Source organism: Pleurodeles waltl, chromosome 6 (assembly GCF_031143425.1).
Source record: "Pleurodeles waltl isolate 20211129_DDA chromosome 6, aPleWal1.hap1.20221129, whole genome shotgun sequence".
In the NCBI taxonomy this organism is placed as follows: domain Eukaryota; kingdom Metazoa; phylum Chordata; class Amphibia; order Caudata; family Salamandridae; genus Pleurodeles; species Pleurodeles waltl.
This window is the reverse complement of record NC_090445.1, coordinates 541,280,120-541,294,531: the sequence shown is the minus strand read 5'-3', so window position 1 is coordinate 541,294,531 and position 14,412 is coordinate 541,280,120. Positions and strand designations below refer to the sequence as shown.

At 42.6% G+C, this 14,412-nt stretch overlaps 1 protein-coding gene across 2 annotated transcripts in view; it reads right to left on the bottom strand.

The window, feature by feature from the left end:
- The window catches only part of MAGI3 (membrane associated guanylate kinase, WW and PDZ domain containing 3), a 946,614-nt gene that overhangs the window by 108,047 nt on the left and 824,155 nt on the right, over nucleotides 1-14,412 (bottom strand). The window lies entirely within an intron of this gene.

The window sequence follows — 14,412 nt, the reverse complement described above, 5'->3', positions numbered from 1 at the left end:
GTAAACCAGTCCCACAAGAACCGCGATTAGAGTTCTCCACAGAAGGCATAAAAATTCACCAAAAGCCAACAGTATGACGTGAAAAGAATATACTCAAAGAACTGAAGCCCACTCTGTGCTGTCAAGTGATACCTATAATTGAAAAGAGCTACTAGGAGACAAGGTCATGTAACTATTGTGTGTGTGTGTTGGTGGCGGGGGTAGGGGCAGTGGGTGTGTGTGTGTGGGGGGTGAGGTGGTGAGGGGGATGGTTGTTTTTGGCTGTGGAGTTCATGAACCCAAAACACCATTGACGGTATGTGAACCCAGAACGCTACACAGCATGATAATAATAAAAAAATTATATTAATATATAAAAGTAAAAGTGATTAAAAAAGTTTCAAAGACTTATATTTATAAATGGTTGGCCACCAGCAGGGAATGGTTGCCCGAGCAATTTCAAACTTGAGTGTCTAATAAAAACAAAGTAGAAATCCAACGAGAAAAGCCAGTTAAATTGAAACTAGAGTTATGTCTGGTTAAAAAACCCAACATGGGTTCAAAACCCCTCTGAAATGAACGTACAGTTATGCTTATTTATTAAAACCACAACAAAACACTGAAATTCACTAGTTATGGATAGTTCCGCAAACCATAACTTGCACAACAGCTGGAATGCTAATGACCTCTAACAATTTATGCTAAACAGTGAAAACATCTAAAGGAAAAACATCATTAAATAACAATACACAGTCAAACCAACAAATACTACTATATTCACAAACATCTTATTGACAGCCCTAATGCTACTGGGATATTTAATCTTACTTGCATCACCGATTATGTCATTTGTAACTGCATCTGTTCCATCAAAGGTGAGGTCACAACAACTGCATTCAGTGTGTGAGATATTGCTAGAGTGCATTTTATTCTGGTCCTCTTTGCAAATGGGTCTTTTGAGCACAGCAGGTAAAGTGAGCTATAATGTTCATTGAGTGTGCTGCATATCATACCTGGTGAATTTCAATGGTTTTGCTTGTTTGAGCAAGAACCATAATTCACTTGCTAATTGTTTTTTCTCACTGAATGTTTTAGGGTGTTTTTAATAATTCACAAGTGGCCATGTACTCAACCTGCTGCTGGCAGCCAACCTGTATGAGAAACTCAATACAGCCATCCAACTCCTGCTGCCCAAGGATTGAGTCACCATGTCCTGTAACAGCTGTAATATTAGTCTTCAGGTTGCCACCAGACAATCATAGAGCTTCAGGTCTGAAAACCCGGCTTTAGATCGTTGGATCCGAAATAGATGACAGGAGAAGCAGCTTTGGACCATCGGGTGACAATCGGTCCAGTTGGGCCTGTCTTTCAAAGTTTATCCAATCATTTCATTCTGAGGCCTACAAACCCTTTTCTCCAACATTAGAAGTACTGAACAAATTTACACAAAATGAAGCAAAGGCACTTACTTGAGTAAAGTTCTACCGTTGAACCAAGTTTGCAGTAATTCTGGTTAGTCATGGTTTTTATAGCTTCGTCTACACGTTAATATGGGTATTAAAATAAAAAATGTCACTTTTTTGCCCCTCCCCCCCTTTTATGGAACCCCACTTGATGGACTTGAATGAATCTTGTAATGCCTTACTCAATCAGATAAAGGGTTCTTTTGGAAAGGTTCGTGCAGATTCGTCACATGGCACAAAAATTACTATTTCAGAAGAAAACACAGATCATTAATGGAAAGTTAGACCTAATGACAAATACAGAGTTAGATAGGTATGACTACTGAGACTAAATTGCACATATGCTTGTGTTTATTAAATGACAAATGAACAGACCAATAAGTAACCTGCTGGAGCAGTATAACTAGCATGGTTTCTGAAGATAGTGACATGATTATTTTTATCCTTTAGTGGCATTTTATGGGCATTTTGATGAAACTTTCTTTAGACCGGTATCCCTCAGGGAGGCGAGTGTATAAATCTTCTCTCACGTACTTTGCACTCAATCCACACAACAGTCGGCTATTAAATCAATCTCCCATTATCTCATTATGTGGCACAGAATGAAAGCACTTTCATGCAACCATGTCAAAGTAATTCTAAATACATCCTTACTCCTTAAGAGACATTCACAACAACACAAAGATTAAAAAAAACTACTAAAGTGAAACAATGGACTGGGAACGACCAAATACAGAATAATGCAATTGATCGACATAGTATTAAGTTATCTGAAAAGGGGACTTACAAGCAAGTCAACCGATCATACATTTTAAGATCAAAATACGGCATTTAGGATTCCATCGGTGTGGTGACACAGAAACTGCCATCCTTTAGGTAAAGCAGGGGTGGATCCCCTCGGAAGACCAAGGATGTGCTGGCATGCTTCTCCACGCCCCCGCAGCATTAAAAATTGTACATCATCACATTCAATTCCACTGCATCCAAGATCAAGATACAACTGGTAATGAATGTCTCAATGCTATTCTTACAAAAATTCACATCAAACTCAAGGAGGAAGGAGAGAGATCCTTCACTTTGTATTGGTCATCCTTTCACTGCTTCCATTCAGCTGACTGATTTCAATGAGCATTCACCATCCCCAGCATCTAAATAAATGGTCCCCAACCTTGAAGTTATTGCAAACTTTGACTTAGCTTTCAAGTGCTGCAAGGTGCACTTTCAACTTGCTGCTATTCTTGCGAGGCTGTTTCTCCAGCAATGGTTAACACGTCCACGCAATGAAAATATCCAGCCTGGTTACTCCAATAGCGTGTGCTTGGATCTTTCTACAAACAGAATTTTCAAAAATTCCAAAGGATCCAACATTTTGCAGTGTGTTGGATCTTTCTTTTAAAGAGCTTTGAACACATTACGGAAATAAGAAAATATTTGCACAGGCTCTGTCAAGGAACAAATGTACTTCAAAGCTCTTCCTGTCACCCTTGTGCCTGTCTTTCCAAAGCGCTCATACCTTTCCAGCTGACATGATTCCTAAAGGTGTGCTTCCTGAGGTTTTGGTCACTCCATTAAAGGAGGAACAAACGTTATGAGGAAAGATCCCTGAAAGGTCCAGGCTCGACTTTCTAGGAATCCTTCCCACCCTAATTCTTGAGTGGAACTGGACAGAAGCTGTAAACTCAATCTCCAGCTCCCAAAAAAAACCTGTGCTCCTCCACCATGAGACTCAATTGTCCTGCTTTCCCTCTCCTCCCCCTTTCCTGTCCATCGTCACAGGAGAGTGAGTGCCTTACAAATCATAAAACAGCATAGATTACTCTACAAGTGAATATCACAGACTGGAATTGGCGTGACCCTTTGTGAACATCGTGGCATTCTAGCTATGGCACACAGCGCAGCACACCATAGGCGATATTGTTGAGCTGTCATGTGGGAACAAACAGGGAAAAGGACCTCTTTGTGGATAAACGTCTATGCAGCCTTCAGATATCTGTCTTCAGTACAATTGACCTTTAAGTAAGCTTTGTATGTGGCAAAATGTTCCTTTCAGCCAATTAAACGCAGACTGTTCATTATTTTGAACAAAAGAACTATCTTAATACAAAAAGGAAAAGACTTCTACGGTACTGAGATCCTTAAAATGTTATTTTGATTTCTCTTCTTTCTCTCTCTAGTGACTGGGACAGTCTTCAGCATTTTACCTATTTAGTAGGAATATTATTTCAGAAATATTATACAGAGACACAATTTCTTTATATGAACAGCTATGGTAACGAGGAATTACCGCCGTTATAGGGATATCCTTGGAAAAGACAAACACCCATCAACTAGAGTGACATTTCTGTGCCTAGAGCGAGATACAGATGTGAAATGTAGGACAGTATTGTACACCGGTTAAATACGAGCCTTCAATGAACAGGAGGAATATGGCATTCTGGAAGAAAGGGGCAAGAACATGGCTCCAGCCATTGTTGTGTATAATGCACTGCAGTCTCTGCCATAACATGCCTTCCATTTAGGACTGCTGCTCCTTGACTAACAACACAAGCAGCTGTCTGTCTCATTCTTCTCCACCCACCTTTGTGGGGAAAGTGGAGAACTACTGAATTTGTTGCACGTCAGGTGGTCTTGCTGAGGGGTTTTGAGCTGTCTTTCAGATGTATGCTGGGCAGAAAAGGATTACACTGGTTACTGACACAATACATAGTGCCACTCTTTCAGGTGAACATACCCTTACCCTAACCTCCGCCACTAAGTCTTCCCCATCCAAACAGACCTTTTATTCTGCACAAGCTGACAGCCTTTTAATCTAACCCTCGCTCCTGGGAAGGTGTCTGATGAAAAACCATGGAACGTTTAAACATATATTTTCTTCTAAGAGATATCTTATCAATGCAAATGTAGTAAAATGCTGACCACATATTAACTGCTTAAGTCATTTTCCTGCCTTGGCCCACGTAGGTAGGGCTGGCCTAGAGACTGCTTTAACTGTCTTGCTAGCCTCATGCTTGCCCAAAAACAAAATTATAATAAAAACAAATGCATATATACATACACTGTGGGCCTTTCGGTTGGTCCACTTCATCCATTGGTCTGTTCAGCTGCCATTCACATTTTGTTTCTGCCCACCACATAATACACCATAGGGCAAAGGGTCAGCCCACTTCATCAACTGACTGTCTCAAACTGTGAGTGAAAACATTTTGCCTAATCACATGTACAGTGCCGCCTGAAGAAAAGCGCCAGGAGTGGTGTTCCTCGTACACTGGGCCATGCTACTTTTTATATATTTTTTAATACGTCTGAAGTTTTTTGTATATTGCATTGTCTTTGCAAAATCAATAAAGAAAACTTCACACCTGCAAACTGTTTGCCAATGCCTGCTTTTGCTAACGCAATTTTTAAAGGGCATGCCGGAAAGCGAAATCCTGAGCAACCATTTCAGGATGTTGAGGGTGGATTGATGAGTCAGGCTGAACGGTCCTCGCTGCTAAACCTAAAGCACCCTATAGCTCATTTTTAGGGTCAAGCCTGCAAGTGCATGAGCTAGCGCATGTGTCTTGCTTGTGAAACTCTTTTGTATACAAAAAGGGCTTGGAGCCCACTCATTACTTACCATTTGCTGGCTTCACGTCACTCGACCCTACCAGCCTGCTTAATTGGTCAGTGCCTGCGAAACGTTATTTCTGATTATTGCTGTGGAGCAAGGACCAAGCACAGATATTAATTCAAGTTAATCTGTGCCCATCTGCTGCTCCTGACGTGAATGGGGTACTATTTCTCCCCACAAATCCTCTTCCCATTCCCCCTGCCTGCTTCTCCATCCCTAGTGCTCGAGCTCTGTTTTCTTTCTTTTTTTTGTATTGTTGTTGCCGCGATTTTGATCCGGGGTAAATATGGAGTACGTTTGTGAGGCCGGCAGATGGAAATATACTGTTAAATTACTTTCACAGCTGGCCCCGAAAATCTGCTTTTTTAAAGAAATTATGTTTTTATGATTCTCAGAAGGTAATCTTTAGGCGCTGAAGGCCCAACGCCACTCTTTTGTGCTGTTCTGCCCAAAACGGATTTCAGTCCCTGGAAACTATGGTGCTCGTGTTGTGTGACATACCAAGGTGAGGGAAGGGCATGGAGGTTATTCACATTCATTTTTTTTCCAGGCACAGGGAAATTAAGGGATTTGTCCAGAATCACAGGATGTTGCTCTGACGCCAAGACTCTAACCTAGTTGCCCATTTCCAAAGCTGGCAGCCCTGGCCCTTATGCCACATCCTCGCCTCACTTAATCTCCCATGCCTAGACAATTAACATGGTTTTGTGTAATGGTACTGGTGCTCATGTAAAGCGCTCCGACACCTTGGGCAGAGTTAGCAGTTTATAAAGAAAAAAATACTTGAATTTCAGTGCTTCAATAGTATATATAATAATTCTGTCCTAAAAAGAACAGTGGTTGTTTAGGCAGGCGTGGCTACATTGGACTTGTTCTGCCCATTGGTAACTCTTCTGCCTTCTCATCAATAATATTATTTCAGAACTATTGGACAGGGACTCTCTGCTTAGGCGAGAGATAGTATACTCGCAAGTTTACTAGTCATATATATATATTTTTTAAATTATAACGTTAATCCGCCCATTTAAAATATTTAACAAAATTGTCCATTACATGCCATACTACACGTAATCCAATCCCAGGCATATTTCTGATTTGTTTTTAAAGGAAACACGTTAGTCTGCCCTTTCAAAAACTCTCATACAGATGGTAGCAAACACAATTACAAAATGGCCACCAGATACTTACAACCTCATCTGCAAGATGTTTGTTGTGTTCAAATAGGCTGGAGGGACCAACCCTCCCATCAGAAGCCGGAAACAAAGGCGACTGTTCTGATCGATGAGGACAACTCCCAATGCTTCATATCTCGGTACAGACAGATCACATCCCTTGAATATGATCCTGGACACAGGGTCCATGGTACTGCTGAAAAAGGAGGGGTGAGGGGCTTTGTACACCCCCCATCCCCTCCCACTTGTGCACTTTTGCCATATCCGTCGACTCCTGCCAGCCCTCTCCTGCACTGCCACACTACATCTCTGCAACACTGTTCAGCTCACCGCACCCCTGCCTCTTTCAGTGCCCTCTTCCAAAATCCATCCAAACTCTCTCTTTGTACTGCCATCCAAGCCTCCAACTCCTCTGAAGGTGTAAGTGACGGGGGATGAAGGGTCCAGATTAATGACCTTTACTAGTTGAGGTCGCAGAAAAGAATAGGGATGTAAGTGCTCAGGTATCTTTAGTCTTAAGTTATGAAGGTGTTCTCCATAACTAACAATTTCATATAAAGCACTTCAACCCCTCAACAGTGGTAGTTGGCGCTATAAATAATACAATGCCATGTTAACAAAGATTTCCTCTTTCGTTATCCAAACAGCGATTATTCAAGACAACGTGAGGTACTCACAATCAGCGCTGCAACCGCCACTAATAGGGCCCCGTGAATAGCTGGATGCAGTCCAGTCTATTCACAGGAGCTCTCGGGCCGGATGTAGACGGCCTGGGAGGGGATAGGCGGCTTGCTGGGCGGGGGTGGGACATAGGAAAAAGAATAAAAGGGGAGGGTGGGGAAAAGTTGCACGCAAGTTTTCAAGGGGGGTGAAAGGAGAAGTAGGATGGGGATGGTGAACGGGGACAGTTTCTTTGCCAGTTTAGGGCAGAATTGCTCGGTACGGGCAGAGGATGGGGGAGGGTGGAGAGTCAGATGCAGGCTTGTCCACCCTTCTGGGAGGGGGGGGAAGGGGGGGGTAGAAAGAAGCAGAGGAAGGATGACAGACGGGGGGAGGTTAGAGTCAGGCAAGGGGAAAAAGGGGAAAGGGAGATGCGTGGAAATAGAAGTGGACTTGGTGAGATGCGAAGGTTAAGTGGGAGGTTTGAAACGCGAATAAACGAAAGGGAATTACAAGGTTGAAATAAAGGTATAAAGGTTATTATAAAGTTCTGTTTGTATTATACATGTTATGATCTTTGAGCAAGCCTGTCCTAATAATGGCACTTTTACACTAAAAGAAGGGTGTCAGTCTCTGTCCCTATATATTTGGAGAATCTAATTTTTCATGTTTATGCTAGTATTAGTTAAACCAAGGGGTGAAACACAAGGAATCCCAGTTAACTAAGTGTTTGAGTGTAGCTCAAAGCACATACTATAGCATGTATTTTCTCTTAACTGTTTTCAACATACATGTTAGTGGTACTCCTTTTCACCAGTATTGGAGTGAAAGGCTGGAACCATTTGAGGAACTCAAACGTCTGGCCTGCACGCCCTGCGCCAGAGGAACTCGAACCCCCGAGATGTATCACAGGGAACACAAAAGTATACACAAAAGTATTTTACAAATCGAGGGACAGAGGGGGGTTAGCGGTTATGAATATTGAAAAATCCCAGAGATCCGTGTATGCTACACTTGGTAAATTGTCCTTTCAGTTTTTCAAAATAATATCTCTAGTATTCTGTAAAGGATTCCTAGACCTCTTCATAGTGTATCTGTACAGTGAGAGGTGGAATGCTTTTGTTTATGTTCTGGGCATGCACTGGCGTAAATGAGCACATGATACCTTTAAATAAAAGTCCCCAGAGAAGAGTTTTTACATCTTGATGTAGAGGAAGGAAGCTCACAACGGTCCACATCTTGCTCTTTTGTGTTCTCCTCTTAGTTTTGGGGTGTTCATTGATTGTTTTTATAATTAATCTCTCGAAGTTAGATCCCACTCTCTGCTTTGTTTACCATTTTCCCAAAAGGTTCGTTTGATGTAAAAAAAATAAATAAAAAAAAATACAAAAAAACCCTCACACACAGAAGAGATGAGGAACCATAGACTTGTATATCTTACAACAGCTTAATTTATATAGTAAGTACATATTCAGTCTATGTGATGCTTACCAGTTGCCCAATTTAGGTAAGAAATTCATTTACGATGTTGGCTTTTTATTAAATTTCGGTGTTCCCAGCTCTTCTCTATTCTACGGTTTTCTTTCTGAATGAACATTTTTGTTTCTTATAGAATTGTACACCAGCAAGAGTTTTCTCCTTCAGTTTTTTCCAAGAATCAACTGGCTGCTTTCTTATAATTATTGCCAAATTATCTGCCCAAGAACCCAGTTTATGCTCAGCTGCTGATGTATTTTATCTTGAATGATGCACACTGATGCTCTTCAGTACTTTGTTCATACAGTACAAAGATAATAAAACAGCCTTCTTGGTTTTTCGTATTTCTCTCTCATAAGAAACTCATGGATTTGGTTGAAGGAGTTTCAAGTTTCAGTAACTCTACCCACTAGCATTCCACCAAGATAAATAACACTTACCAGTATCTACTTATAATTAACATTAAATCCTGTTTGCTAGTCAATACCCTCAAGACTAGCCAGTGCCTCTGGTTTTAGGTCTTGCCTGGCACAGGTGCTATCTCTTGCAAGAGTTTGTGCTGAGTAATAGGCTTCGAACCCACCCATTGTTTATCATTTGTGGGCCTCATTGTCACTTGCATTTGTTGCCTTCTAATTGGGCAGTACATTCCAAGCGTTACTTCCTTTTCCTGATGTGGAGCACAGAGCAAGCTCTAATAAAGTCACGTGGATTAGGGTGTTTCCACTCCTAGCGCTGTGACTGACTTACTATTGTTTATTTTTTACTTTCTCTGCCATAAATACAGCGCCACCAGCTGAAGGAGTATCAGTATTGCCGTCCTTATTGCTTTTTACCCTCAGACCACCGTCCGTGCCCCTTATTCCCATCCCGACTCCGCCATGTTGTTTATTCCTTTCCCACCTGCCCCCTCACTGTTTTTTCCCCTCAAAATGAAGAAAACAACCACTATGATGCAGCCAGTGCTGGCTGTTTCATGGTGCTTTTTGTTTTAATGTTGTGCTTTCCACACCCACTCACTCTGCCATTCACCAATCACACCCAAATGCCACAGCCACTAGCTCACTCATAGGTGAGACCTATTGGCTTTACCAATGGCGGTTTCTGTTTTGCAATGCATGAAGCTCCACTTATCCCGATAAGCAACAACGCCCTTGGGTTCCTTGGTCTACATTGGCTCTTTGTGATCTCGCTTTGCTTTTAAACTGCTAGTAATGTATTGTCATTGCAAATGTGTGACATCATTCTACAGACTTGCAACACTGTGCATGTGTACTGCTATGTTGTAAGAGCCATAAAACAGGTCCTTGGTGCACCCTAGCATTTAAAAAAAGAGAACTTCACTAAACTATCGAGGTACAGGGCGGGAAAAAAAGACAAGACATGTAGAAGTCTGCCACTGCTATCTCACGCTACACCACCAGAAATGGTCTCTCACTATACACACCACATAAGTGATTTAACATTCAAACAATGCCTTCTCTTTTCTAAATCTTTCCAGTTCTCGGCACTGCTGGATCTTTCAGAGCATGCACTGCAGATGGATCACACAGCAGCGGTAGTTATAAAACTGAGCTCTCTTCTCTCTGTCTTCTTCTGTCAAAGCAGCTACGTGGGATCCACGCACTTCCCAAGAAACTCTTGGTTTATCAACTTCAGAAAGACTTTAAAGGACACCAGGCTGTAACAAATGTCCACTGGTCACCATTTGTTTTCATAACATGGGCCAGTGGTGGGCCGGTGTAAAATGTGGCCTCCATAAATTATCTCACAGTTGGAAACCATGCCTGGTAGGGAAACAACGTAAATTATATGCAACTGGCATTTTTAACATCATAATTAAAAAACAAGAATTGATTAGGGCACTTTTCTGAGATGACACCTCAAACTGCTTCAAGCATCTGGCAATCGGATCAAATGTAAATTGATAGTTGTATTTATCCCAATCAAGAGACATGAGATATTCTCCAAATTATCTCAGACACACGCAGTGCTGATGAGATGTGCATTATACATGACATCTCACTATATCATGTCTCCGTCTCACCACAAACTTTTATTGCAGTATTTTTTCGGGGAGCAGGAGGAAAGAAGCCCCTTGGGAGAAGCAGGAAGTCTAGAGTGGCACAAACCACACAGTCTCCCCCAATCCCATACCAGAGGCAAGTGGAGGTGGCATCCGTTTTTGCCAGCTTCCATTAATCAGGAAGCCTAACATATATCTAAACTCACACCCCCTGTGTCAAGGAGAAATGCCTCTAAATAAGGGTTGTTTCACCTCCTGGTCAAATATTACTTTCACCCACATTAAATACCCTAAAAATGGCATGCTCAATTAGGCTAGCAATCATTATCTGTTCTGACATTCTTCAATCAATGTTAGCAATCGTAATTCCCAGTCTCGGAGTTTGCATTTCGAATAATCCTGTCAAGCTCCTCCAATTATTCCAAGGACAGAGCAAGGCCGCCTGATCACCCCCTTTTGCAGCTAACACACCCAAAATAAATAGCAATGATTTGTTGAGATGGTGGTTTCCTTCAATAAGGAATGAACAGGAACAGAATCCTTTTCTGTAGGATCCAAATCCATCTTCTGCCAAACCTAGAGTCAATGTCATCTGAAAGCCCAAGTCAAATTAAGTGTCACATTCAATCTATTTTCTTTTAATGGAACACAAAACGTAAACTTAAGCAATTCAAACAATGTAACAATCAACAGTGAACGTCTTCTCTTCTTAGCATAGTGCTCCATCACTGCTACTAAGACCTGCTAGTGTGATTTTAGTGCTGTCACCATCCCTATTACTATCTACTGGCGCTGTTAGTACTACATTTTCAATATTATTGCCATACATGCTGTTAATGGTGACAGCAGTTTCAACTACTGTAGTAAGGACAGGGTGCGATCCAAAGTAAACAGCCAAGGAAGCAGGATATGGTTAGGTCTTTTTATTCATGAAGCAGATGAACCCACAGCCATGAAGCATCCAGCAGATAGCTCGGCAACCAGTCATTTGAAACTGGAACCTAACTGCCTCCTAGAAGCTCCGTAGAACATGGTGACACATTTAGAACATGGTGATATAAGCTCACCAAGCAGTAAAGAAATACAATCATATTGAAGGACATACTACAACATTAGAGTTTTTTAGTGGTAGTCCTGCTAATAGTTATTAGTATACCAGGAGCTAATACAAGTACTACCATCACTAGTACTACTAGTTATTATTAGTGTCTCCTGCAGGTGTAACTGTATTTATGGTCGGGCATTCAGCTACAGGTGCCGATGTGCCTGCAGGGTTTGCTCTTGCACTGGTGGGATGCGCCCCCCACTGCAGTCACTGTGCTGGCCAGGCTGAGCAGACGCTCGGGCTACAGGGCAATGATGGGAGTCAATGGATGGCTGCTCTGGCAGTGCCTGCCACGGGTGATGTGCCACGCTTGAGGAGATGCTGTGCTACTGCTGCTCCTAGCAGGCCCCTCTTGCACCAGAGTGGTAATACGCTGCAATGCTTAGTGCTGCACCTCCACTCCCTGCTTCAGGTTCCCAAGACAATCCACCAGACTGGAGGAAGTAGGTGAAGCCACTGCCAGCAGTTCAATGGTTGCTCGTGGAAGGTGATGCCAGCCCTTGTCCTTGAGGGACAGCAGCCACATCTTCCAACAGTGATTGATAGAATCTGTTTATTGGCATTGTCAATTAAACAATCCTACGACAAAGCAGGGAACAGGTAGCAGACTACAAAATGAAATACATGATGAGACATAACTCAAGCAAAATAGTGTTACAATCATGTTATGGAGACAATTCAGTTGAGTAACATCAGTGAACGAACACCAGCTATCCTGTGTTATAGGATAAGTCTCAGAGCATAGCTCCGAAGCAGGACATATGTCCAAAATATAAACAGAAGCCTGATGAAGAATACATCTTTACAGAAACTCCTGCAATAAAAAAATTAGTAAAGGTGGTGCACCAAACAAGTCATTGCTGCTGTTAGTGACACGATTTGATAAACTATTAACAATAAGAAATGTAACAAAACAACTTAGCAAGCCACACAACTCACCAACACCCCCCCAACCAAGTCTTCGTCCCTGATAGATGCTGTGTAAAATATCCCCGAATAAATGACCTCAAAATGGGTATGCGTGAGGGGGGCACCATAGTGAACAAAACTAGTAAAGCAGCCCATTGCTTCGGTCTACGTGTCGTGGGCCGTAGCTTTCGTCTCAGCTCTGCCGTCCATCTCATGGGAAAGAACGGACTGTAAATCAGATAAAGTAGTAATGTGTCCTCCCTATGCAAGCCTACACATTCTGCTTGTGCCCAATTGAGCATCAAGTGCTCCCATGCTACGACGGACAGGGGCTCAGAGGATTTCCATCTGCGAGTAATGAAACGTTTAGCCACGATGGAACCCAAGTCTAGAAAGCGGGAGGTTACCTATGTTTCTTGCTTCTACTACACAATCCTAGGTTGCATATTTCCCACTTATGCAGGTCTGGGCGTTCAGTGCATTCAGACAAGCTTGATGTGATGCAGGTCCAATATGCATGTAAATGGGGGCAGGACCAGAGCATATGTAGTATGTCGGCATCTACATGAGTGCAACGTGGGCAGGGTGCATCCCCTCTACAGTAAAACCTATTGATGTTGGCCGGTTTGAGATAAGCCCTGTGTATTATATAAAGCTGAATAAGTTTGAATCTGCCATTGTGCGGCACATGCCTTGGGCCTTCCAATAAGGCGGCCCATTCCTTGTCATTCCAAAAGCGCATTAAGTCCGCTTTCCAACGAAGCAGTACAGTGAGGATAGTGTGATATCGAAGTGAATCAGCAAACCAACGTGTGAGGTGTCTGCCTCGTCCCACCACGTGTAAATACTGGATCGTGAGATGCACTTGTAGTTCTGTGGTCATGTCTTCCCAGTGGTGTCCGAGCGTGGCAAGCAGACAGTTGTGAAGCAAAAACTGACCTGGGGGCAGTCCATCCTGCTCCATTAACATCCCATATTTGGCTAGTGTACGTCCCTATACAGGTCCCCCAGTGTATGTAGGCCCGCAGCATGCTACGCCATCAGCTCAGCAGACTATGTGGGTTTCCCAGTCCTAGGCGTACTCAGAAGTGCCAAGCCTGGTGCATAGAGAAGCACGTGGTTAGTGATATATAGGCATCTACGTCAGGAACAATACACTACCCCCAGCAACGAGGCAGGCATTTGTGTACAAGGATGAAACAGACGCAGAACGGTGGGCTGGTTCCAACCAGGAGAGGATGTGGCTGTGTCCAACAGGTACAGACCCGCCTGCCACTTAGCAATCAATTGACTGGACTTGGCCAGCAAGAAAGTAGTGCTCAAAATACGGAGCGGCTAGACCTCCCTTGTCCCTGGGTGAGTATAACTTTGTCAATGCCACCCTGCAGCTTTACTTATTTCAAATGAATTCTTGGATCTTTTGATCATTGCCACCCTCCCAGCTACCGCCAGTGGCAGTGTGCGCCAGAAAGCTATCTGGGCACACAGAGATGTCACTGAACAAGTGACATTACCCTAAAAAAGATCAGTCAAGGAATGGTATACACGCATATTCCAACAGTGATGATGTTGTGTATTGAATGCAGTAGTATGTCTTCACCTCAACAGCAGAGCACTCTACCTGCCAGATACCGTAATACTACCGTCTTCCATCAGAAATATACCATGCCCCTCTGTGTTCAGTTAGACGGTAAAAACTTTGTTTTTTTAACTGGACTAACCTCACTCATTAAAGCCTCTCTACCTTAGTGCCAGGATGCCCTCTGGGTAACAGCTTTATAAGTTTAATACAATTCCATTTTCACTACTAATACGTTTATTACATTACTACCAGAAGCAGTGAGCATAGTTCTACTGCTACTAGTACTTCAATCACAATTTTTACTGTTGTTACTACTACTTGTAGCATTACTACTGGTCATACCACTGAACTACTATTGTGACAGATCCTCAACTAGTTGTACTACTACTAATTCTCCATCTAGAGTTAAAACTACTGATGCCACTAATAT